The 24,116-nt window shown below is 38.6% G+C and overlaps 1 protein-coding gene and 3 pseudogenes across 2 annotated transcripts in view; 3 read left to right on the top strand and 1 right to left on the bottom strand.

Annotated features, from left to right (window-relative positions):
• Positions 1-24,116, bottom strand: part of LOC146612227 (immunoglobulin lambda-1 light chain-like) — a 111,340-nt gene that overhangs the window by 68,006 nt on the left and 19,218 nt on the right. The window lies entirely within an intron of this gene.
• LOC146612232 (Ig lambda chain C region pseudogene) lies at positions 373-2,086 on the top strand (annotated as a pseudogene).
• LOC146612231 (immunoglobulin lambda constant 2 pseudogene) lies at positions 6,459-8,133 on the top strand (annotated as a pseudogene).
• LOC146612230 (immunoglobulin lambda constant 2 pseudogene) lies at positions 15,596-17,285 on the top strand (annotated as a pseudogene). Its single transcript, XR_014904951.1, has 3 exons — positions 15,596-15,632; positions 16,194-16,310; positions 16,950-17,285. The product of XR_014904951.1 is annotated as an immunoglobulin lambda constant 2 pseudogene (transcript).

Raw genomic sequence — 24,116 nt, 5'->3', positions numbered from 1 at the left:
GCTGCTTCCACTGCCACTAAATCGAGTTGGTGTTCCTGACTGAAGCGTTTTTGCATATTCTATTAGGAGCTTTGGAGCCTGTCCAGATTTCTGCTGATACCAGTACATAGCATCATCACCATCATCAAATCTGTAAACAGCTTGGCTGGTCCTACAGGTCAGAGTGACAGTGTTTCCAGGAGTAAATGTCACTACTGGAGGTTGAGTCACAGTCACCTGACCGCTGCTTCCTGCAGACAAAAACAAATCATTCATTTATCAGCAGAAATCAATGAGAGAAAAAGCAGCACATCATGTTTGAAATGTTGCTGAGTGAATGAACCTGTAAAACAGCAGCAGGTCAGCGTCCAGATGAGGATGGTGATGAGAGTCATGGTGGTTGTGCTTTCTGCTGTGTTGACTGACAGATGTGAGTCCTGCAGTGTTGAAGTCACAGGACTATAAACCTTCTCAGTTCTCTGGAGGATCAGCTGATGATGCAAAGCCTCCTCTCTATGGAAATCATTTCTCTGCTCTCAACACACTGAAGGCAACGTAGGCACAAAGTCAGAAGAATAATTGATTGAATTAATACCATTAATAATTTTATGCCATAGAGAAAAACATATTTGGAAACATATTTACGTATTTTTAACACCTGGATTAAAATGGCACTCTGGTCTGTATGCTCATTTTTGATTTTGATATCATAAATACAATATACCTGTATAACGTTCTTAAGTATATTGTCATAGTTTCACAATTCATGCTTTTTTGAGGTATTTCTCGTTGCTGTTTTAAACAGTGTTTTGTGTGTTTTAAAAAATTTATATGTGTAATGTGAAAATTCCGTTTTGTCGTTCAGTTCTTAATACTCAAAATACAGTAATGACAATTATGATTTAAATTCATTAAATAATTTTAAGTCACTTTAGTCAAATCATCTTCTGCATTTAATCAGGTGTACTGTGATGTTTTACTTGAAAAAAAGGTTCATTTTCAGTGGTTAGAGGTTTGTTCAGAGTGCAGGAGGTTTTTGTACGGCCACTTAATGAGTTTGTATCACTGTGGAGGACTTTTGGTGGAGGAACCAAACTCATCGTTGGCTGTAAGTACCAGAAATTCGTAATTTTTGATAAACATAGTATTTATTAAGCATTTAAATCAATCTATTAAACAGAACTTTGATTAAATTCAATGATTATTATTAATGTCATGGCAACATTTTGAAAGAAACTTTTCTTAAATCAATATTCATTCAGTCTTTTAAGGAACTGAACTTACAGAAAACAAATTTTGATGGTTTTTTGGGTTCATTTCACTTTAAATATTATCCGGTTACAATAATAAAATCTGTGATAATGACGTTTTAGCTGACTTTGATTTAAAATGTATTTTTACTCATGAATTATAAAATAAAAACAAATATTGAATTATGTTTTGTCGACTTATATTAGAAAAAAGAAATTAACTCAGTATATTTAGATCAATTTTGTGTTCATGGTTGATCAATTTTAAATGAAGTTTAAAGGAAGTGAAAGAAACAGATGTGAAGTTTTAACTGTATTCTCATGAGTGCTTTAGCTTTGTCAGTTTCAAATAAGAAAATTATCACAGGGTCAAGTTATTAACTGTAAAACATCATGAAATAATAAAGGTTTGATCAGTAATCACTAAATATATATTTATTCCTATGTTTGTACATTTGTATCTCTTTTTTCGGTTATCTTCAACCTTTTCTCCTCCAGCGGGTGTGGTGAGGCCCACCCTCACTGTCCTCCCTCCCTCCAAAGAGGAAGACAAACAGAGTAGTGCCACTGTGGTGTGTTTGGCCACCGGGGGCTTCCCCTCAAACTGGAAGCTGGGCTGGAAGGTGGGGAGCACCAGCACATCCTCAGGGGTTTCAACCAGCCTGGAGGTCTTGGGGACAGATGGCCGCTACAGCTGGAGCAGCACCCTGAGCCTCTCTGCAGACCAGTGGAAGAAGGCGGGCTCAGTGAGCTGTGAGGCCAGCCTGAGTGGACAGAGCCCCGTCATTCAAAGCCTGGACCCTGACCACTGCTCAGAGTAGAGCTTCAGCAACACTTCCTGTCTGCATATGATGTGTTTTATATTTTGATGAAGCTACATGTTTCTGCTGTTGCGATATTTCTGCAAACATTTGACTTTCTAATGATGTGCATGCTAAGTTTATCAGCTAATATTATCCATGTCGACTTTAAAAAAGGGTGTAATAAAAGTAAAAATCACAAAATAAAATCACAGCTTAAGAAAAATCACTTTTGTTTTGTTCTTGGGGAGAAGCTTTTAAAGGCTTATTTGTGTGCAAAGTCAGCGATTGCTGTTGACCTTTGAAACAAAAGATAAAGATACCAACTAAAATCCAGCTTTATACTGGTGAAGAGTTGGAAAATTTTCCATCACGAATGTAATATGGTCTTATATGTTGCAAAATGTAAAGTCGCTGCTGCCCTGCTACAGCTGAACTTTCCACCTCCCAAATCCAACTTTAACACCTGATTCCAACCCTGTGGTAGGAAACTGAAAAAACAAATACAAACAACATTTTCATGTATGGAATGCAATCATTGTTTAGTTCAAATCAAAGTAGCTGATTAAGTTAAAAACTGTGTACAGGGTCTGGGTTCAATATTTGGTTTTGATGACTAGATGAATTTTCTGTGCAAGTTTTTTGACTAAGACTTGGATTTTGAGCCTCTAAGCCCATCCAGTCTGGTTTTCTCAAGGAATTAATACTGCAAAAATCTGACTCAAAGTATCATCAAAGAACAACACATGTTCTCTTGCTTCCCTTCGTGGCCTTCTGGCAAACTGTAGAATTAATATTAAAATTTTACTAATCAAATTAATAAAATTAACCAAATACATTTTTCTGCAATTTTTGCTAGTTTTCGTTATCCTGATCATGTGGCGGTTTAATTTTGACCTTGTTGTCACCAATTAGTTTTAAATATGTATTTATGTATGCTGTGATATAAAAAAGTATTTCTTATAATTTGATTTTATTTAAAATGTGAAGCACCCTATAACTTTGTGATTTAAAATGTACTGTATAAACAAAATTATTTTCATATTACCTTATTATCCACAGCAAATTAGAAGTAATACAAAATGTAGTGAGATAAGCATAATATGTTGCAGATTCTAAACAGTGTTACTTAATTTAAAATCTTCTTAATGATGTGATCAGGAATGAATACATATTTTAGTTTCCACCTCTGAAAGTGGACTCAGTGAACCAGTGATGCATGTCAGAGTCTGTATCAGAAGCTCACAGCTGCAACACTGCAAATAGTAACTGAGGGAGGTTTTTGTACGACTCTGTATCACTGTGTGAACTCTGGGCCTGTATATGCTCCCATACAGTAGTAATCTCCTGCATCTGCAGCCTGAACTCCATTGATTGTCAAAGTGAACTCAGGCTCAGATCCACTGCTGCTGAAATGACTCGGAGTACCAGATTCACGGCTGCTGATTTTGTAAAACAGCAGTTTGGGAGGCTGTCCAGGTTTCTGTAGATACCAGCTGAGATCATTATCAACTCCTTTACTGGCTGTACAGCTCAGAGAGACCGTCTGTCCCACAGCAGCAGCTTTAAACACAGGAGACTGAGTCACAGATGAACTGGCATCTGATCCTGGAAATTAAAATATGTTACTTTGTTAAAATGACAGTGTGATGTAAAGTACAACATAACAGAGAATATAACAGAACCACATCACTCATCACCTTGAAGTCTGAGCATGATTGTGATGAGCAGTGAAGTCAGTAACATCATCATCATTATGATAAATCTCACTGTCAGAGACTCTGCACAGATGTTTCCCGGTGGTTCTTCTTAAACTGGTTTAGGATCAGTGAAGCGCAGCAAGCATTCAAAACAGAACCTACAAACAAATACCTGTTTGTGTGTGTGTGTGTGTGTGTGTGTGTGTGTGTGTGTGTGTGTGTGTGTGTGTGTGTGTGTGTGCGCGCGCATGTGTGTGCGTGCGTGCGTGTGTGTGTGTGAGAGAGAGAGAGAGAGAGAGAGACTAGTTATTCTCATTGCAGTTGAAAACTCTACACCCGCAGCCTTCAGCCAAAGTGAAGAAATTTTTTATGCAGCCATGAATCATTGTGTAAACACTTCACTACCATGGTAACCCACAGTAATAATCTGCAGCATCTACTGCCTGAAGATCACTGGTGGATAAAGTGTACTGAGAACCAGACCTACTGCCTTGGAGTCAAGATGGAGTTCCTGAGTTTGGGAGGCTGTCCAGGTTTCTAAAGGTACTAAGTCCAGCAACTCCCTGTGGTGCTGATGGTCACAGTCCCTTACAGGCTTGGCTTAACAGAGTTAGAAAACTTTTGGCAAATGACTTTGAAATGAGGACTAAAATGATGTGAATCTTGAGGAAAAAACAACAGAAAATGTATCAGGTTAAATCAGAGATACATGAGCAGCACAAACAGAATTAAAAACAAACAAATAAAAAAACTCTCACCTTGACTCAGAAAGCCAAACATTATAACCTGAGTTACTGGAAACATCACTTGACCCTGACCACTGCTCAGAGTAGCGCTTCAGCAGTTACACTGCGACCCAGTGTTTTCTGTTTTTGTTTTAAGTTTTATTCTGGGAATTGTGACTTTCTGTCTTGTATTTCCTCTTTTACCTCTTTTAAAACACCCATGTCCAGTGTTCAGTGTTTTGGGTTTTGCATCACTGTTGTCTTGTCTAATTAGGTTCAGCTGTGTCTCCCTCCTGTCTGCCATTTTCTTGTTACTTTTGTGTGTATATTTAGTGCGTGGTTATCTCTGTTCTTCGTTGCCGGTACATGTATTCCGTTACTCCCCAACACTGGAGGCTATAAGCAGATTCTGTTTCTGTGCTGTGATGAGCTCTGAAACATGACTGAAACTCTTCAAATAAGCCATTCCTCTGCAGATGATCTGTTAGCTGTTTGACAACTACTCTTTCAAGAATGTTTGACATGAAAGAAAGCTAAGACTAATTAGCTAAGACTGCTGGGTCAAGAGAAGGCTTTTTAAGTAACTGTTTAACTACTGCCAGCTTGAAGGCCTGTGGTACATAGCCGATTACTAGAGACAGGTTGATCATGTTTAAGATTGAAGCATTAATTAATGGCAGGACTTCTTTGCGCAGTCTTGTAGGAATGGGGTCTAAAAGACACGTTGATGGTTTGAGGAAGCAGTTACTGAAGTTAACTCAGAAAGACCAACTGGAGAAAAAGACTCTATATGAATATTAATGGCACTGAAAGTTGCTGTAGATAATGTTACATCTGTGAGACGATTATGAGTATTTTTTCTCTAATGGTTCAAATTTTATTTGTGAAGAAGTTCATGAAGTCATTTCTAGTTAACATTAAAGGAACGGTTGAGTCAAAAGAGCTCTGATTTTTTGTCAGCCTGGCTACAGTGCTGAAGAGAAACCTTGGGTTGTTCTTATTTTCTTTAATCAGTGATGAATAGAAAGATGTTCTAGCTTTACAGAGGGCTTTCTTATAATGCAGCAAACTAAAGCTAAAAGATGATCTTCTAACTTTGTTTTACGCCATTTTGTCTCCAGCTTATAAGTTATCTGCTTTAAGGTGCGTGTTTGAGAGTTATACCACAGAGTCAAGTACTTTTGATTTGAGGATCTCTTTTTCTCATGAGCTACAGTAACCAGAGTCATACTTAGTGAGGAGGCAAAATTATTAACAAGATGATCGACCTCTGTTAGAGCAGTGTTCAGGTAGCTGCTCTGCTCTATGTTGGTACAGGGCATTGAAGATGATAAAAGGGAGTGAATATTTCAGAATTCCCCAAAAGAAGTGTAGATGAGTATTTAGTGCTTGGTGAGGTTACTGTCAGCTCTGTGTTCACTGGTCTGTGTCAGAGTTTCTTCCTCTTCAGCAGCTGCAGTCAGTTTCTGCTGTAACAGCTCAGTTTCTCTGCAGTCTGACTGAGGGAGGTTTTTGTACGAGTACAAATCACTGTGTGAACACCCAAGCACTGTTTATTTCATGTAAACTCTGACAGTAGTAAACTGCTGCATCTTCAGTCTGAACTCCACTGATGGTCATAGAGAAGTCAGAGCTGCTTCCACTGCCACTAAATCGAGATGGTGTTCCTGCCTCAAGCTTTTTTGCATATCTTATCAGGAGCTTTGGAGTCTGTCCAGACTTCTGTTGATACCAGAACATACTCTCATCACCATCAGACCATCTGTAAACAGCTCGGTTGGTCCTACAGGTCAGAGTGACAGTGTTTGAAGGAGTAAATGTCACTACTGGAGGTTGAGTCACAGTCACCTGACCGCTGCTTCCTGCAGACAAAAACAAATCATTCATTTGTCAGCAGAAATCAATGAGAGAAAAAGCAGCACATCATGTTTGAAATGTTGCTGAGTGAATGAACCTGTAAAACAGCAGCAGGTCAGCGTCCAGATGAGGATGGTGATGAGAGTCATGGTGGTTGTGCTTTCTGCTGTGTTGACTGACAGATGTGAGTCCTGCAGTGTTGAAGTCACAGGACTATAAACCTTCTCAGTTCTCTGGAGGATCAGCTGATGATGCAAAGCCTCCTCTCTATGGAAATGATTTCTCTGCTCTCAACACACTGAGGGCAACGTAGGCACAAAGTCAGAAGAATAATTGATTGAATTAATACCATTAATAATTTTATGCCATAGAGAAAAACATATTTGGAAACATATTTATGTATTTTTAACACCTGGATTAAAATGGCACTCTGGTCTGTATGCTCATTTTTGATTTTGATATCATAAATACAATATACCTGTATAACGTTCTTAAGTATATTGTCATAGTTTCACAATTCATGCTTTTTTGAGGCATTTCTCGTTGCTGTTTTAAACAGTGTTTTGTGTGTTTTAAAAAATTTATATGTGTAATGTGAAAATTCCGTTTTGTCGTTCAGTTCTTAATACTCAAAATACAGTAATGACAATTATGATTTAAATTCATTAAATAATTTTAAGTCACTTTAGTCAAATCATCTTCTGCATTTAATCAGGTGTACTGTGATGTTTTACTTGAAAAAAAGGTTCATTTTCAGTGGTTAGAGGTTTGTTCAGAGTGCAGGAGGTTTTTGTACGGCCACTTAATGAGTTTGTATCACTGTGGTGGACTTTTGGTGGAGGAACCAAACTCATCGTTGGCTGTAAGTACCAGAAATTCGTAATTTTTGATAAACATAGTATTTATTAAGCATTTAAATCAATCTATTAAACAGAACTTCGATTAAATTCAGTGATTATTATTAATGTCATGGCAACATTTTGGAAGAAACTTTTCTTTAATCAATATTCATTCGGTCTTTTAAGGAACTGAACTTACAGAAAACAAATTTTGATGGTTTTTTGGGTTCATTTCACTTTAAATATTATCCGGTTACAATAATAAAATCTGTGATAGTGACGTTTTAGCTGACTTTGATTTAAAATGTATTTTTACTCAGGAATTATAAAATAAAAACAAATATTGAATTATGTTTTGTCGACTTATATTAGAAAAAGGAAATTAACTCAGTATATTTAGATCAATTTTGTGTTCATGGTTGATCAATTTTAAATGAAGTTTAAAGGAAGTGAAAGAAACAGATGTGAAGTTTTAACTGTATTCTCATGAGTGCTTTAGCTTTGTCAGTTTCAAATAAGAAAATTATCACAGGGTCAAGTTATTAACTGTAAAACATCATGAAATAATAAAGGTTTGATCAATAATCACTAAATATATATTTATTCCTATGTTTGTACATTTGTATCTCTTTTTTCGGTTATCTTCAACCTTTTCTCCTCCAGCGGGTGTGGTGAGGCCCACCCTCACTGTCCTCCCTCCATCCAAAGAGGAAGACAAACAGAGTAGTGCCACTGTGGTGTGTTTGGCCACCGGGGGCTTCCCCTCAAACTGGAATTTGGGCTGGAAGGTGGGGAGCACCAGCACATCCTCAGGGGTTTCAACCAGCCTGGAAGTCTTGGGGACAGACGGCCGCTACAGCTGGAGCAGCACCCTGAGCCTCTCCGCAGACCAGTGGAAGAAGGCGGGCTCAGTGAGCTGTGAGGCCAGTCTGAGTGGACAGAGCCCCGTCACTCAAACCCTGGACCCTGACCACTGCTCATAGTAGAGCTTCAGCAACACTTCCTGTCTGCATATGATGTGTTTTATATGTTTCTGCTGTTGCGATATTTCTGCAAACATTTGACTTTCTAATGATGTGCATGCTAAGTTTATCAGCTAATATTATCCATGTCGACTTTAAAAAAGGGTGTAATAAAAGTAAAAATCACAAAATAAAATCACAGCTTAAGAAAAATCACTTTTGTTTTGTTCTTGGGGAGAAGCTTTTAAAAGCTTATTTGTGTGCAAAGTCAGCGATTGCTGTTGACCTTTGAAACAAAAGATAAAGATACCAACTAAAATCCAGCTTTATACTGGTGAAGAGTTGGAAAATTTTCCATCACGAATGTAATATGGTCTTATATGTTGCAAAATGTAAAGTCGCTGCTGCCCTGCTACAGCTGAACTTTCCACCTCCCAAATCCAACTTTAACACCTGATTCCAACCCTGTGGTAGGAAACTGAAAAAACAAATACAAACAACATTTTCATGTATGGAATGCAATCATTGTTAAGTTCAAATCAAAGTAGCTGATTAAGTTAAAAACTGTGTACAGGGTCTGGGTTCAATATTTGGTTTTGATGACTAGATGAATTTTCTGTGCAAGTTTTTTGACTAAGACTTGGATTTTGAGCCTCTAAGCCAATCCAGTCTGGTTTTCTCAAGGAATTAATACTGCAAAAATCTGACTCAAAGTATCATCAAAGAACAACACATGTTCTCTTGCATCCCTTCGTGGCCTTCTGGCAAACTGTAGAATTAATATTAAAATTTTACTAATCAAATTAATAAAATTAACCAAATACATTTTTCTGCAATTTTTGCTAGTTTTCGTTATCCCGATCATGTGGCGGTTTAATTTTGACCTTTGTTGTCACCAATTAGTTTTAAATATGTATTTATGTATGCTGTGATATAAAAAAGTATTTCTTATAATTTGATTTTATTTAAAATGTGAAGCACCCTATAACTTTGTGATTTAAAATGTACTGTATAAACAAAATTATTTTCATATTACCATATTATCAACAGCAAATACAAAATGTAGTGGAATAAGGATAATATGTTGCAGATTCTAAACAGTGTTACTTAATTTAAAATCTTCTTAATGATGTGATCAGGAATGAATACATATTTTAGTTTCCACCTCTGAAAGTGGACTCAGTGAACCAGTGATGCATGTCAGAGTCTGTATCAGAAGCTCACAGCTGCAACACTGCAAATAGTAACTGAGGGAGGTTTTTGTACGACTCTGTATCACTGTGTGCACTGTCCTACATATGCTCCCATACAGTAGTAATCTCCTGCATCTGCAGCCTGAACTCCATTGATTGTGAGAGTGAACTCAGGCTCAGATCCACTGCTGCTGAAATGACTCGGAGTATCAGATTCACGGCTGCTGATTTTGTAAAACAGCAGTTTGGGAGGCTGTCCAGGTTTCTGTAGATACCAGCTGAGATCATCATCAACTCCTTCACTGGCTGTACAGCTCAGAGAGACCGTCTCCCCCAAAGCAGCAGCTTTAAACACAGGAGACTGAGTCACAGATGAACTGGCATCTGATCCTGGAAATTAAAATATGTTACTTTGTTAAAATGACAGTGTGATGTAAAGTACAACATAACAGAGAATATAACAGAACCACATCACTCATCACCTTGAAGTCTGAGCATGATTGTGATCAGCAGTGAAGTCAGTAACATCATCATCATTATGATAAATCTCACTGTCAGAGACTCTGCACAGATGCTGGTTCTTCTTAAACTGGTTTAGGATCAGTGAAGCACAGCAAGCATTCAAAACAGAACCTACAAACAAATACCTGTTTTTGTATGTGTGTGTGTGTGTGTGTGTGTGTGTGTGAGAGAGAGAGAGAGAGAGAGAGAGAGAGAGAGAGAGAGAGAGAGAGAGAGAGAGAGAGAGAGAGAGAGAGAGAGAGAGAGAGAGAGACTAGTTATTCTCATTGCAGTTAAAAAAACTCTACACCCGCAGCCTTCAGCCAAAGTGAAGAAATTTTTTATGCAGCCATGAATCATTGTGTAAACACTTCACTACCATGGTAACCCACAGTAATAATCTGCAGCATCTACTGCCTGAAGATCACTGGTGGATAAAGTGTACTGAGAACCAGATCTACTGCCTTGGAGTCAAGATGGAGTTCCTGAGTTTGGGAGGCTGTCCAGGTTTCTAAAGGTACCAAGTCCAGCAACTCCCTGTGGTACTGATGGTCACAGTGCCTGACAGGCTTGGCTTAACAGAGTCAGAAAACTTTTGGCAAATGACTTTGAAATGAGGACTAAAATGATGTGAATCTTGAGGAAAAAACAACAGAAAATGTATCAGGTTAAATCAGAGAAACATGAGCAGCACAAACAGAATTAAAAACAATCAAATAAAACAACTCTCACCTTGACTCAGAAAGCCAAACATTATAACCTGAGTTACTGGAAACATCACTTGACCCTGACCACTGCTCAGAGTAGAGCTTCAGCAGTGTTTTCTGTTTTTGTTTTAAGTTTTATTCTGGGAATTGTGGCTTTCTGTCTTGTATTTCCTCTTTTACCTCTTTTAAAACACCCACGTCCAGTGTTCAGTGTTTTGGGTTTTGCTTCACTGTTGTCTTGTCTAATTAGGTTCAGCTGTGTCTCCCTCCTGTCTGCCATTTTCTTGTTACCTTGTGTGTATATTTAGTGCGTGGTTACCTCTGTTCTTCGTTGCCGGTACATGTATTGCATTACTCCCCAACACTGGAGGCTATAAGCAGATTCTGTTTCTGTGCTGTGATGAGCTCTGAAACATGACTGAAACTCTTCAAATAAGCCATTCCTCTGCAGATGATCTGTTAGCTTTTTGACAACTACTCTTTCAAGAATGTTTGACATGAAAGAAAGCTAAGACTAATTAGCTAAGACTGCTGGGTCAAGAGAAGGCTTTTTAAGTAAGTGTTTAACTACTGCCAGCTTGAAGGCCTGTGGTACATAGCCGATTACTAGAGACAGGTTGATCATGTTTAAGATTGAAGCATTAATTAATGGCAGGACTTCTTTGCGCAGTCTTGTAGGAATGGGGTCTAAAAGACACGTTGATGGTTTGAGGAAGCAGTTACTGAAGTTAACTCAGAAAGACCAACTGGAGAAAAAGACTCTATATGAATATTAATGGCACTGAAAGTTGCTGTAGATAATGTTACATCTGTGAGACGATTATGAGTATTTTTTCTCTCTAATGGTTCAAATTTTATTTGTGAAGAAGTTCATGAAGTCATTACTAGTTAACATTAAAGGAACGGTTGAGTCAACAGCGCTCTGATTTTTTTGTCAGCATGGCTACAGTGCTGAAGAGAAACCTTGGGTTGTTCTTATTTTCTTTAATCAGTGATGAATAGAAAGATGTTCTAGCTTTACATAGGGCTTTCTTATAATGCAGCAAACTAAAGCAAAAAGATGATCTTCTAACTTTGTTTTACACCATTTCGTCTCCAGCTTATAAGTTATCTGCTTTAAGGTGCGTGTTTGAGAGTTATACCACAGAGTCAAGTACTTTTGATTTGAGGATCTCTTTTTCACATGAGCTACAGTAACCAGAGTCATACTTAGTGAGGAGGCAAAATTGTTAACAAGATGATCGACCTCTGTTGGAGCAGTGTTCAGGTAGCTGCCCTGCTCTATGTTGGTACAGGGCATTGAAGATGATAACAGTGAGTGAATTATATTCTTAAATTTAGTTACAGCACTTTCAGAAAGACATCTACTGTGATGAAGTCTACTCTCCACTGCTGTGTAATCAATTATTGTACTTAGAACAGGATTAGACCAGATAAGGTTTTCAGGAAACACTGTTAAATGTTCAGTTTCTATGCCACATGTTAAAACAAGATCTAGAGTGTGATTAAAGTGGTGGGTGGGTTCTTTTACATTTTGAGAGAAGCCAATTGAGTCTAATGACAGATTAAATGCCTTGTTGAGTTTGTCATTTTTAGCTTCTACATGGATGTTAAAATCACCGACAATAATTATTTTATCTGAGCTGAGCACTAAATCAGATAAAAAGTCTGAGAAATCAGACAGAAACTCTGTGTAAGGCCCAGGTGGATGATAGATGTGAACAAATAAGACTGTTTTTGGGGGGTTTTCCAGCCCGGGTGAATCAGAATCAGAATCAGAAACTTTATTGTCATTGTCACGAGAACAACGAAATGAAGAATGGTCCCCGATCATTGCATCATCCCTAGCAATATCAAAATATAAATAAAACAATAAAATTCAATAAATAAAACATGTTTAAGCATCAGGCTTTGAAATGAATTAAAACTCTGTCTTGGTCTGTGGTTGGTTAATAAGCTGGTGTGATAAATTGCTGGCACACCTCCGCCTTCGAGGTTTCTTGGAGGTGTTGATTCATTTAAACTAACATAATCATCCTGCTGTAACTCAGACTTATTCTTCCTGCCCTTTAATATAGACCTGGAATTGTCTTCAGCAGGACTACATCAATCAGGAAAAAAACCTATCTGCTATTTGTTGGTCTCATTTTAGCTGCTAAAACAGCCCTGAACAGTTGAAACATGGACTCCATTAGATCTCTGAAAGTTTCCTGCTGTATCATTCAATTCCTGTAAGTTGTAAGGTGGGGCATCCATGGATCAGAATTGTTTGTGCAGCGCATCTCACACATGTTTCGATGGGATTGAAATCTGTGGGATTTGGAGACAAAGTCAACACTGCAAACTCATTGTTGTGCTCCTCAAACCATTTCTGAACCACTTTTGCTTGGCAGGAGAACACATTATCCTGCTGAAAGAGGCCACAGCGAATAAATATAATTTCTACGAAAAGCCTGCAACAACGCTTCGGTAGGGGGTAAGTGCCAAAGTAGAATCCACATGGATGGCAGGACCCAAGGTTTCCCAAACAGATCACACTTCCTCCTACAGTGCATCCTGGTACCTGGTGTTCTTCAGTTAAGCAATGCACACACATGTTATTTAAAAGAACATGTGATTAATCAGACAACATTCGCATGCCCATTGTTGGCGCTTTTAGTGGTGGGCACCCTGACTGGTCTGTGACTATGCAGCCACACACACAACAAACTGTGAGATAAGATAAGGAGAAATAATCAGTGTTACTCACTCGCGGCTCTCCAACGGGAGATTGAGAGACCAGTGTTGGACTGTAGAACTGCTTTGAAATTAATATGAGCTGTTCGCACTAAAGTAAAAACCACCATCACTTATGCGGATACCCCTTTGGCGCCAGCTGCGGTCTCAAGGCTGGAGCTGAACAACAACACCCTGATAACGACTGTTTTTAGTCTGTTTCTTCCCATTCCATGCAAGGCCACCTGGGTTGGCTGGAAGACTGTTTACTTAGCCTACCAGGGCGAAGGACACTGTCTCAGCTGAACTCTGGACACGCACACACATACATATACACTGATATGCACACACTCATCCCCCCTCCCTTTCCAAACGCCTTCGACGCTTATTCCCTTCTGATGCTGACGGTAGATCAAGGAGACCAGCGCATGCAGGCCCGGATGTACTGTCTAATTTGGCTGTCTCTCACCCTTTACCCACCCCTGTTGCTTGTCTTGTTTCTTTGGTGTATTAAGAGTTTTTTCATGTGCTATGTGCAGAGGTGTTTTTTTCTGTTCTCAAACTGATCTCCCTGTTGGAGCTCAGTCTGGGGGGAGTTATTTTTTTCTCCTTATCTTTCCTCATGTGGTGCATTTTCCATTGTTACACCTCTCTGACCTGTCTTCCCCATGTGATGTTTTGTGTAATGTATGTATGGTCGGAGGGTAAGATGGCGCCGCCATTGCGTGCAATAGTTCGGCAGCCTTATGAAATTTCCCCTTGTGGGACTAATAAAGGTATATCAATCAATCAATCAATCAATCAATCAATCAATCAATCAATCAATCACTTCCCCTGTCATTGGTTATAATGATATGCCTGATTGGTGTATACAGAATACAGAACTTCTTACAGTCCTTTTGCATAGCAAGTAAATAATGTCTGCCTGTGTGTGTGATGGCTGCAAATGCAGTCACACTAAATGAAAAAAATATATATATATATATGGAAAAGAAAAAAGTGACATTACAGTGTTTTCATCTGCTGAAAATCAAAATTTTTTAGAAAAAAAAACAGGAACATGGCTTTGGTGTGCTGGCAAAACATACTACCTAAACTTGTTATGATCTATTAAATGTCTTTTTTTTTTTTGTCACATGCACATGTTTTTATCCACCTGATGTAACCCAAAAAACCAAAGAAGGAACCTGATGTCCAGTGCAGGAAAGGTTATTAAGTCCAATCTCATCATGATCTGATGATGAGATCATGATTCCTTATATATGACAGACTCACACCCACGATAGTCAACATGAGCTTATTGCGATAACCACAGGTTGTCCTTTTGGTACTTTAGGTTTTGTACTGACAGAACTACTGATACAACAGCACTCCAAGGCTTAGCCAAGAGAATTGGTTGAAAGTAGATCTGTGGTAATGCAAAGATCAGAGAAGCTGGGCATGAACTCACAGTGGGAAAAGTGAAACGAACAATATGATCAATATGATTTTTGAAGAAAACTTTGTGTGAGAGAGATCACTGCTAAAAAGTGCAGACAACAACAAGTTAAACCTTCGATCAAGCTTTAATGATTTTCATGGGACGATATTGGGAATATAAAGCTTAAAAAATATAAACAAACAAACAACAAAGTCTTAATGCAATGTGACTATTAGGGGAATGTAAAAAAGAAACAAGAAAAGTGTGAATCGGTGGAACCAGATGTTTAAAAAAAATCCTTATTTCAAAATTCCCCCGAAGAAGTGTTGATGAGTATTTAGTGCTTGGTGAAGTTACTGTGTTCACTGGTCTGTGTCAGTTTCTTCCTCTTCTTAGCTGCAGTCAGTTCTTGCTGTAACAGCTCAGTGTCTCTGCAGTCTGACTGAGGGAGGTTTTTGTACGAGTACAAATCACTGTGTGAACACATCAGCACTGTTTATTTCATGGTAACTCTGACAGTAGTAAACTGCTGCATCTTCAGCCTGAACTCCACTGATGGTCATAGAGAAGTCAGAGCTGCTTCCACTGCCACTAAATCGAGATGGTGTTCCTGACTCAAGTGTTTTTGCCCATTTTATTAAGAGCTTTGGAGTCTGTTCAGACTTCTGCTGATACCAGAATACATAATCATCATCATCAGAATCTCTGTAAACATCTTGGCTGGTCCTACAGGTCAGAGTGACAGTGGATCCAGGAGTAGATGTCACTACTGGAGGTTGAGTCACAGTCACCTGACCGCTGCATCCTGCAGACAGAAACAAATCATTCATTTATCAGCAGAAATCAATGAGAGAAAAAGCAGCACATCATGTTTGAAATGTTGCTGAGTGAATGAACCTGTAAAACAGCAGCAGGTCAGCGTCCAGATGAGGATGGTGATGAGAGTCATGGTGGTTGTGCTTTCTGCTGTGTTGACTGACAGATGTGAGTCCTGCAGTGTTGAACTCACAGGACTATAAACCTTCTCAGTTCTCTGGAGGATCAGCTGATGATGCAAAGCCTCCTCTCTATGGAAATCATTTCTCTGCTCTCAACACACTGAAGGCAACGTAGGCACAAAGTCAGAAGAATAATTGATTGAATTAATACCATTAATAATTTTATGCCATAGAGAAAAACATATTTGGAAACATATTTACGTATTTTTAACACCTGGATTAAAATGGCACTCTGGTCTGTATGCTCATTTTTGATTTTGATATCATAAATACAATATACCTGTATAACGTTCTTAAGTATATTGTCATAGTTTCACAATTCATGCTTTTTTGAGGCATTTCTGGTTGCTGTTTTAAACAGTGTTTTGTGTGTTTTAAAAAATTTATATGTGTAATGTGAAAATTCCGTTTTGTCGTTCAGTTCTTAATACTCAAAATACAGTAATGACAATTATGATTTAAATTCATTAAATAATTTTAAGTCACTTTAGTCAAATCATCTTCTGCATTTAATCAGGTGTACTGTGATGTTTTACTTGAAAAAAAGGTTCATTTTCAGTGGTTAGAGGTTTGTTCAGAGTGCAGGAGGTTTTTGTACGGCCACTTAATGAGTTTGTATCACCGTGGTACACTTTTGGTGGAGGAACCAAACTCATCGTTGGCTGTAAGTACCAGAAATTTGTCATTTTTGATAAACATAGTATTTATTAAGCATTTAAATCAATCTATTAAACAGAACTTTAATTAAATTCAGTGATTATTATTAATGTCATGGCAACATTTTGGAAGAACTTTTCTTAAATCAATATTGATTCGGTCTTTTAAGGAACTGAACTTACAGAAAACAAATTTTGATGGTTTTTTGGGTTCATTTCACTTTAAATATTATCCGGTTACAATAATAAAATCTGTGATAGTGACGTTTTAGCTGACTTTGATTTAAAATGTATTTTTACTCAGGAATTATAAAATAAAAACAAATATTGAATTATGTTTTGTCGACTTATATTAGAAAAAGGAAATTAACTCAGTATATTTAGATCAATTTTGTGTTCATGGTTGATCAATTTTAAATGAAGTTTAAAGGAAGTGAAAGAAACAGATGTGAAGTTTTAACTGTATTCTCATGAGTGCTTTAGCTTTGTCAGTTTCAAATAAGAAAATTATCACAGGGTCAAGTTATTAACTGTAAAACATACTGAAATAATAAAGGTTTGATCAATAATCACTAAATATATATTTATTCCTATGTTTGTACATTTGTATCTCTTTTTTCGGTTATCTTCAACCTTTTCTCCTCCAGCGGGTGTGGTGAGGCCCACCCTCACTGTCCTCCCTCCATCCAAAGAGGAAGACAAACAGAGTAGTGCCACTGTGGTGTGTTTGGCCACCGGGGGCTTCCCCTCAAACTGGAATTTGGGCTGGAAGGTGGGGAGCACCAGCACATCCTCAGGGGTTTCAACCAGCCTGGAAGTCTTGGGGACAGACGGCCGCTACAGCTGGAGCAGCACCCTGAGCCTCTCCGCAGACCAGTGGAAGAAGGCGGGCTCAGTGAGCTGTGAGGCCAGTCTGAGTGGACAGAGCCCCGTCACTCAAACCCTGGACCCTGACCACTGCTCAGAGTAGAGCTTCAGCAACACTTCCTTTCTGCATATGATGTGTTTTATATGTTTCTGCTGTTGCGATATTTCTGCAAACATTTGACTTTCTAATGATGTGCATGCTAAGTTTATCAGCTAATATTATCCATGTCGACTTTAAAAAAGGGTGTAATAAAAGTAAAAATCACAAAATAAAATCACAGCTTAAGAAAAATCACTTTTGTTTTGTTCTTGGGGAGAAGCTTTTAAAGGCTTATTTGTGTGCAAAGTCAGCGATTGCTGTTGACCTTTGAAACAAAAGATAAAGATACCAACTAAAATCCAGCTTTATACTGGTGAAGAGTTGGAAAATTTTCCATCACGAATGTAATATGGTCTTATATGTTGCAAAATGTAAAGTCGCTGCTGCCCTGCTACAGCTGAACTTTCCACCTCCCAAATCCAACTTTAACACCTGATTCCAACCCTGTGGTAGGAAACTGAAAAAACAAATACAAACAACATTTTCATGTATGGAATGCAATCATTGTTAAGTTCAAATCAAAGTAGCTGATTAAGTTAAAAACTGTGTACAGGGTCTGGGTTCAATATTTGGTTTTGATGACTAGATGAATTTTCTGTGCAAGTTTTTTGACTAAGACTTGGATTTTGAGCCTCTAAGCCCATCCAGTCTGGTTTTCTCAAGGAATTAATACTGCAAAAATCTGACTCAAAGTATCATCAAAGAACAACACATGTTCTCTTGCTTCCCTACGTGGCCTTCTGGCAAACTGTAGAATTAATATTAAAATTTTACTAATCAAATTAATAAAATTAACCAAATACATTTTTCTGCAATTTTTGCTAGTTTTCGTTATCCCGATCATGTGGCGGTTTAATTTTGACCTTGTTGTCACCAATTAGTTTTAAATATGTATTTATGTATGCTGTGATATAAAAAAGTATTTCTTATAATTTGATTTTATTTAAAATGTGAAGCACCCTATAACTTTGTGATTTAAAATGTACTGTATAAACAAAATTATTTTCATATTACCTTATTATCCACAGCAAATTAGAAGTAATACAAAATGTAGTGAGATAAGCATAATATGTTGCAGATTCTAAACAGTGTTACTTAATTTAAAATCTTCTTAATGATGTGATCAGGAATGAATACATATTTTAGTTTCCACCTCTGAAAGTGAACTCAGTGAACCAGTGATGCATGTCAGAGTCTGTATCAGAAGCTCACAGCTGCAACACTGCAAATAGTAACTGAGGGAGGTTTTTGTACGACTCTGTATCACTGTGTGAACTCTGGGCCTCTATATCTTCCCATACAGTAGTAATCTCCTGCATCTGCAGCCTGAACTCCATTGATTGTCAAAGTGAACTCAGGCTCAGATCCACTGCTGCTGAAATGACTCGGAGTACCAGATTGGCGTCTGCTGATTTTGTAAAACAGCAGTTTGGGAGGCTGTCCAGGTTTCTGTAGATACCAGCTGAGATCATCATCAACTCCTTTACTGGCTGTACAGCTCAGAGAGACCGTCTCCCCCAAAGCAGCAGCTTTAAACACAGGAGACTGAGTCACAGATGAACTGGCATCTGATCCTGGAAATTAAAATATGTTACTTTGTTAAAATGACAGTGTGATGTAAAGTACAACATAACAGAGAATATAACAGAACCACATCACTCATCACCTTGAAGTCTGAGCATGATTGTGATCAGCAGTGAAGTCAGTAACATCATCATCATTATGATAAATCTCACTGTCAGAGACTCTGCACAGATGTTTCCCGCTGGTTCTTCTTAAACTGGTTTAGGATCAGTGAAGCGCAGCAAGCATTCAAAACAGAACCTACAAACAAATACCTGTGTGTGTGTGTGTGTGTGTGTGTGTGCGTGCGTGTGTGTGTGTGTGTGAGAGAGAGAGAGAGAGAGACTAGTTATTCTCATTGCAGTTGAAAACTCTACACCCGCAGCCTTCAGCCAAAGTGAAGAAATTTTTTATGCAGCCATGAATCATTGTGTAAACACTTCACTACCATGGTAACCCACAGTAATAATCTGCAGCATCTACTGCCTGAAGATCACTGGTGGATAAAGTGTACTGAGAACCAGATCTACTGCCTTGGAGTCAAGATGGAGTTCCTGAGTTTGGGAGGCTGTCCAGGTTTCTAAAGGTACCAAGTCCAGCAACTCCCTGTGGTGCTGACGGTCACAGTCCCTTACAGGCTTGGCTTAACAGAGTTAGAAAACTTTTGGCAAATGACTTTGAAATGAGGACTAAAATGATGTGAATCTTGAGGAAAAAACAACAGAAAATGTATCAGGTTAAATCAGAGAAACATGAGAAGCACAAACAGAATTAAAAACAAACAAATAAAACAACTCTCACCTTGACTCAGAAAGCCAAACATTATAACCTGAGTTACTGGAAACATCACTTGACCCTGACCACTGCTCAGAGTAGAGCTTCAGCAGTTACACTGCGACCCAGTGTTTTCTGTTTTTGTTTTAAGTTTTATTCTGGGAATTGTGGCTTTCTGTCTTGTATTTCCTCTTTTACCTCTTTTAAAACACCCACGTCCAGTGTTCAGTGTTTTGGGTTTTGCATCACTGTTGTCTTGTCTAATTAGGGTCAGCTGTGTCTCCCTCCTGTCTGCCATTTTCTTGTTACTTTTGTGTGTATACAAACCGTAGCTTGCCTCCACAAGTGTGTGAATGCGAGAGTGAATGAATAGTGGCATTGTAAAGCGCTTTGGGTGCCTTGAAAAGCGCTATATAAATCCAATCCATTATCATTATTATTATTATATTTAGTGCGTGGTTACCTCTGTTCTTCGTTGCCGTTACATGTATTCCGTTACTCCCCAACACTGGAGGCTATAAGAAGATTCTGTTTCTGTGCTGTGATGAGCTCTGAAACATGACTGAAACTCTTCAAATAAGCCATTCCTCTGCAGATGATCTGTTAGCTGTTTGACAACTACTCTTTCAAGAATGTTTGACATGAAAGAAAGCTAAGACTAATTAGCTAAGACTGCTGGGTCAAGAGAAGGCTTTTTAAGTAACTGTTTAATTACTGCCAGCTTGAAGGCCTGTGGCACATAGCCGATTACTAGAGACAGGTTGATCATGTTTAAGATTGAAGCATTAATTAATGGCAGGACTTCTTTGCGCAGTCTTGTAGGAATGGGGTCTAAAAGACACGTTGATGGTTTGAGGAAGCAGTTACTGAAGTTAACTCAGAAAGACCAACTGCAGAAAAAGACTCTATATGAATATTAATGGCACTGAAAGTTGCTGTAGATAATGTTACATCTGTGAGATGATTATGAGTATTTTTTCTCTCTAATGGTTCAAATTTTATTTGTGAAGAAGTTCATGAAGTCATTACTAGTTAACATTAAAGGAACGGTTGAGTCAACAGCGCTCTGATTTTTTGTCAGCCTGGCTACAGTGCTGAAGAGAAACCTTGGGTTGTTCTTATTTTCTTTAATCAGTGATGAATAGAAAGATGTTCTAGCTTTACAGAGGGCTTTCTTATAATGCAGTCTTCTAACTTTGTTTTACGCCATTTCGTCTCCAGCTTATAAGTTATCTGCTTTAAGGTGCGTGTTTGAGAGTTATACCACAGAGTCAAGTACTTTTGATTTGAGGATCTCTTTTTCACATGAGCTACAGTAACCAGAGTCATACTTAGTGAGGAGGCAAAATTATTAACAAGATGATCGACCTCTGTTGGAGCAGTGTTCAGGTAGCTGCTCTGCTCTATGTTGGTACAGGGCATTGAAGATGATAACAGTGAATGAATTATATTCTTAAATTTAGTTACAGCACTTTCAGAAAGACATCTACTGTGATGAAGTCTACTCTCCACTGCTGTGTAATCAATTATTGTACTTAGAACAGGATTAGACAAGATAAGGTTTTCAGGAAACACTGTTAAATGTTCAGTTTCTATGCCACATGTTAAAACAAGATCTAGAGTGTGATTAAAGTGGTGGGTGGGTTCTTTTACATTTTGAGAGAAGCCAATTGAGTCTAATGACAGATTAAATGCCTTGTTGAGTTTGTCATTTTTAGCTTCTACATGGATGTTAAAATCACCGACTACATCAATCAGGCAAAAAACTTGCCTGATATTGGTTGGTCTCATTTTTGCTGCTAAAACAGCCCTGAACAGTTGAAACATGGACTCCATTAGATCTCTGAAAGTGTCCTGCTGTATCATTCAATTCCTGTAAGTTGGGGCATCCATGGATCAGAATTGTTTGTGCAGCACATCTCACACATGTTTCGATGGGATTGAAATCTGTGGGATTTGGAGACAAAGTCAACACTGCAAACTCATTGTTGTGCTCCTCAAACCATTTCTGAACCACTTTTGCTTGGCAGGAGAACACATTATCCTGCTGAAAGAGGCCACAGCGAATTAATATAATTTCTACGAAAAGCCTGCAACAACGCTTCGGTAGGGGGTAAGTGCCAAAGTAGAATCCACATGGATGGCAGGACCCAAGGTTTCCCAAACAGATTACACTTCCTCCTACAGTGCATCCTGGTACCTGGTGTTCTTCAGTTAAGCAATGCACACACATGTTATTTAAAAGAACATGTGATTAATCAGACAACATTCGCTTGCCCATTGTTGGCGCTTTTAGTGGTGGGCACCCTGACTGGTCTGTGACTATGCAGCCACACACACAACAAACTGTGAGATAAGATAAGGAGAAATAATCAGTGTTATTCACTCGCGGCTCTCCAACGGGAGATTGAGAGACCAGTGTTGGACTGTAGAACTGCTTTGAAATTAATATGAGCTGTTCGCACTAAAGTAAAAACCACCATCACTTATGCGGATACCCCTTTGGCGCCAGCTGCGATCTCAAGGCTGGAGCTGACAGCAACACCCTGATAACGACTGTTTTTAGTCTGTTTCTTCCCATTCCATGCAAGGCCACCTGGGTTGGCTGGAAGACTGTTTACTTAGCCTACCAGGGCGAAGGACACTGTCTCAGCTGAACTCTGGACACGCACACACATACATATACACTGATATGCACACACTCATCCCCCCTCCCTTTCCAAACGCCTTCGACGCTTATTCCCTTCCGAAGCTGACGGTGGATCAAAGACACCAGCGCACGCAGGCCCGGATGTACTGTCTACATTGGCTGTCTCTCACCCTTTACCCACCCCTGTTGCTTGTCTTGTTTCTTTGGTGTATTAAGAGTTTTTTCATGTGCTATGTGCAGAGGTGTTTTTTTCTGTTCTCAAACTGATCTCCCTGTTGGAGCTCAGTCTGGGGGGAGTTATTTTTTTCTCCTTATCTTTCCTCATGTGGTGCATTTTCCATTGTTATACCTCTCTGACCTGTCTTCCCCATGTGATGTTTTGTGTAATGTATGTATGGTCTGAGGGTAAGATGGCGCCGCCATTGCGTGCAATAGTTCGGCAGCCTTATGAAATTTCCCCTTGTGGGACTAATAAAGGTATATCAATCAATCAATCAATCAATCACTTCCCCTGTCATTGGTTATAATGATATGCCTGATTGGTGTATACAGAATACAGAACTTCTTACAGTCCTTTTGCATAGCAAGTAAATAATGTCTGCCTGTGTGTGTGATGGCTGCAAATGCAGTCACACTAAATGAAAAAAATATATATATATATATGGAAAAGAAAAAAGTGACATTACAGTGTTTTCATCTGCTGAAAATTTAAATTTTTTAGAAAAAAAACAGGAACATGGCTTTGGTGTGCTGGCAAAACATACTACCTAAACTTGTTATGATCTATTAAACGTCTTTTTTCTTTTTGTCACATGCACATGTTTTTATCCACCTGATGTAACCCAAAAAACCAAAGAAGGAACCTGGTGTTCAGTGCAGGAAAGGTTATTAAGTCCAATCTCATCAAGATCTGCTGATGACGAGATCATGATTCCTTACATATGACAGACTCACACCCACGATAGTCAACATGAGCTTATTGCGATAACCACAGCTTGTCCTCAGGTTTTGTAGAACTACTGATACAGCAGCACTCTGACACAAAGCCAAGAGAATTGGTTGAAAGTAGATCTGTGGTAATGCAAAGATCAGAGAGGCTGGGAATGAACTCACAGTGGGAAAAGTAAAACGAACAATATGATCAATATCATTTTTGAAGAAAACTTTGTGTGAGAGAGAACACTGCTAAAAAGTGCAGACAACAACAAGTTAAAGCTTCGATCAAGCTTTAATGATTTTCATGGCCTTCATGGGACGATATTGGGAATATAAAGCTTAAAAAATATAAACAAACAAACAAACAAACAAACAAACAAACAAACAACAAAGTCTTAATGCAATGTGACTATTAGGGGAATGTAAAAAGGAAACAAGAAAAGTGTGAATCGGTGGAACCAGATGTTTAAAAATAAATCCTTATTTCAAAATTCCCCCAAAGAAGTGTCGATGAGTATTTAGTGCTTGGTGAGGTTACTGTGTTCAGTGGTCTGTGTCAGAGTTTCTTCCTATTCAGCAGCTGCAGTCAGTTCCTGCTGTAACAGCTCAGTGTCTCTGCAGTCTGACTGAGGGAGGTTTTTGTACGACTACAAATCACTGTGTGAACACCCAAGCACTGTTTATGTAATTTTGACTCTTACAGTAATAAACTGCTGCATCTTCAGTCTGAACTCCACTGATGGTCATAAAGAAGTCAGAGCTGCTTCCACTGCCACTAAATCGAGTTGGTGTTCCTGACTGAAGCGTTTTTGCATATTTTATTAGGAGCTTTGGAGCCTGTCCAGATTTCTGCTGATACCAGTACATAGCATCATCACCATCATTAAATCTGTAAACAGCTTGGCTGGTCCTACAGGTCAGAGT

The sequence above is a fragment of the Diplotaxodon limnothrissa genome, linkage group LG19, assembly GCF_057381915.1.
Source record: "Diplotaxodon limnothrissa isolate DT_005_m linkage group LG19, D_limnothrissa_male_GT1.1, whole genome shotgun sequence".
Lineage (NCBI taxonomy): Eukaryota > Metazoa > Chordata > Actinopteri > Cichliformes > Cichlidae > Diplotaxodon > Diplotaxodon limnothrissa.
The sequence above is the reverse complement of the archived record's forward strand: the minus strand, read 5'-3'. Positions and strand labels throughout refer to the sequence as shown.